Here is a 3,518-nt window from a genome sequence, read left to right as displayed (position 1 = left end):
GGAGCTGATAGAGATACTGAGATTTTTAAACGTATACTAAAAACATATTTATTCAGTCTGGCTTTTATGTCGGGTTTAAAATTTGTATTACATACCTTTTACTGTAATATTGTTTTAAATGTTGCTTTAATATTTTAGTAATTTTAACTGTTATCTTATTCTATTTTTATTTATTCATTAATTTTCAACTCTTATCCTTAACCTTTGAAATCTATTTATTTTAACTGTTTGTATTCTTAATTTTGACACTTTAACTTATTTTAATTACACATATTTTATTGTTGGTGTGCATTAGTCTCTATTTTATTTTTTTATTATTTATATTATTATTATTTTCCCCTAATATGTCTTGCCATTGTTTTATTTCTGCTTCTTTCTTGTTTTCAGTTGCTGTAAAGCTCTTTGGGTTGCATTTGATTTGTATGAAAGGTGCTATATAAATAAAGCTTGATTGGTTGATTGATTGATTGATTGATTGATTGATTGATTGATTGATTGATTGATTGATTGATTGATTGATTGATTGATTGATTGATTGATGTTCTGGCTTTGAGGCTGCGCAGCCTTCTGCCGGAGGGGAGGGGGTTGAACAGACCGTGTGCTGGGTGGTTGGGGTCCTCTATAATATAATAATAATAATAATAATAATAATAATAATAATAATAATACGTTTAAAACACAAAAGTACATGACAATGGTTAGGAGAACTAAAATTAGATAAGTAAAAGATAATAATACAAACCATGCAGAAATTAAAAAGTCAGTGATAAGTTAAGAAGTAAAACTTACATTTAACAAAGTGAGTTTTTAAAAGAGGACAAGGATGGGCCTTCCCTGATCTCATCTGGCAGGTCATTCCAGAGTGACAGGGCCCTGACTGCAAGGCCCGGTAACCTCTCAAGGTTCAAGGTTCAAGGTTTCTTTATTATATTAAATGACATGACATGAGGAACCCGCACATGTGTATCGATTATTGTAATTCACTCCTCTTCGGTGTCCCTCACAAATCCCTCCATAAACTTCAACTGGTCCAAAACTCTGCAGCCCGCATCATCACTAGAACCCCCTCCTTTCACCACATCACCCCCATCCTCCAGCAGCTCCACTGGCTACCGGTCAAACTCAGAATCAATTTCAAAATCCTCCTCTACACTTTCAAGGCCGTCCACAACCTCTCCCCCCCGTACCTGTCTGATCTCCTCCACATCGTCACCCCCTCTCGCTCCCTCAGGTCTTCCTCCTCCCTCCACCTCTCTGTGCCCCCCGCCCGTCTCAGCACCATGGGGAGCAGAGCTTTCAGTCGCTCTGCTCCCCAACTCTGGAACTCACTCCCACCAGACATCCGAAACTCTGACTCACTACCCCTCTTCAGATCAAAACTCAAAACCCATCTGTTTGAAGCTGCATTCCCCGCTTAATTTCCACTGCTTCATTTTAACTTGGTGTTACTTTGCTTGTTTTTATTTATCTTATCGTGTTCTTTTATTTATTGTGTTTTTTATCTGTCTGTAAAGCGACCTTGAGTGCTCTGAAAGGCGCTTCTAAATAAAATGTATTATTATTATTATTACTATTGCTGCAACATCTAGACAATGTCCTTTTTACTGAAGCCACTGCTGACTGCTTCAGTATGAACCATAACCAAAAGAAGTACGAGTAATGCTGGAGTCACAAAGAGCTTTCACCCCAACAAACTAAATACATGATCAGTTAATATTATTGTTGTTCATTCTATCACAATATATGATGCGTTACTTGAAAACATGTCTTCAGTATATACGATTAAACCCTTATTCTTCTGCAGTCCTAATTAGCTGTTGTAAATGAGTTGTACACAAAAGTAATTTTAAAATTCCCATTATGCAATGTGATGATATTATGGTAGCTGCTTTTCTGGACTTTGGAAAGACCTACAGAATAGTTACACTGAACTCAAGTGGTAAACTGGGTGGACTGTCCCTTTAAATCAACCTTCAGGCCTCTCTATTCAGTTGATTGTTTGCAGTTTAGCTCTTGGTCATCGGGGGGCAGCAGTCCAACTACTGCTACAGTGTGGTGTGTTTTATGATCCAGAACATGCTGCTGATCTGAGGTTTACAGTGAAGAGGAAAAAATGTGTGTTGAGTTTGTTCAGCCCACATGTCAATATGTGAAGAGGTTACATTGTGGTTAACCAGGAAAGTCTTGTCTTTTATTATCTTCAGAGCCATGCAGCAAAATCAGCATTGCTCCTTTGATGGTTTTTAACAGGGTACACTTTTACTGCAATCTTAAGGAGGATCAGCACTCAGAGTTCTGTATTCTTTATAAGTAATAAACTAATCTTTTAAAAGTGGACACTTTCACCGTCAAAGATTAAATCCTCCGTTTCTTCTCAGAGCGCAAAGAGGTGGAGCGCTGCTGGATGAGAGTTGCGTAATCTGCTGAGTATTTCCTGTGCTTTTCTCAAACCCTGAAGACAGAGATGTGTTTTTAAGTTGCATGAGAAGAAAAGGCCTCTGAGTTCCTGCTCTGGTCAAGCTTACTCATGTCAGGTCTAACCGGAGTGGTTTTGTTGCCCTCCGCTCCTCCTCTGACAGGATGTCAGTGTGGTTTAGTTTGTTTGTTTCAACTGCCTCACAGTAACACCTCTGCTTTGCACCACCTATTCTCATATGTAGATTCTCAACCTGCATGCCCATTACTTTCTCAAAAGCCTGACACCAGTCCCGTTAATGATCTAATCTAAATACTGTAACATGATTGATGCAGCTGACCTGAAGCTGTGAGAGGACACAGAGGAACCTGGAGGAGGAGGAGAAGCATGATGACAGCAAAGGGTCCAGGCGAGCAGTCAGCTTAGCTACTGCTACAACAAGGACTGTTACCTCTGCATGGGGCGTGCACTTAACCACTGAGCTAAACCTGCACTCTGCTTCAGACCTTTTACCGTACCTCACCTCAAAAACAATTAAAAATGACAGATCAAAATACACCTCTGCTGTTTAAAGCATACATAAATCAAATTCTCTGTTTGAGGCATTATTGCAGGATTATAATTTAAACATTTTATGCATATACTAAAACAAAAGAAGCAAGAGCAAACATATCAGAGAGCAGACAAAGAGTGCAGAAGTCATGGTGTTTGAACTCTTGTTCTGAATGAACAGAATCTTCATCCTTCCTCTACTCGTATGATACAAGACTGCGTTTGATTGGCCAGCATGATGTGACGTCCTCCTGAGGAAGCAAGGTCACATGAACACTGCCACCTTCAGTGTTTGTTTTTATTCTCACTCATTCTCACTCAGAACTCATCCTGTTATGATCAGAGTGATGGGGTCTAAATAGTCTCTCAGAGGTTGAATCATTTTCAATATTTTGACTGTTTTTTGTCACACATGGAAAAATGACTGATATTTGATGTACAAATAATGTCAACACTTCAAATGCACTGACTCTCATTGTGCTCCATGACAAGCCAAATACTTCCTCAGCTATGATTAAAACACACACACACACACACACACACACCACAC

The sequence above is a fragment of the Notolabrus celidotus genome, chromosome 23, assembly GCF_009762535.1.
Source record: "Notolabrus celidotus isolate fNotCel1 chromosome 23, fNotCel1.pri, whole genome shotgun sequence".
NCBI lineage: Eukaryota > Metazoa > Chordata > Actinopteri > Labriformes > Labridae > Notolabrus > Notolabrus celidotus.
This window is presented reverse-complemented; position numbering follows the sequence as displayed.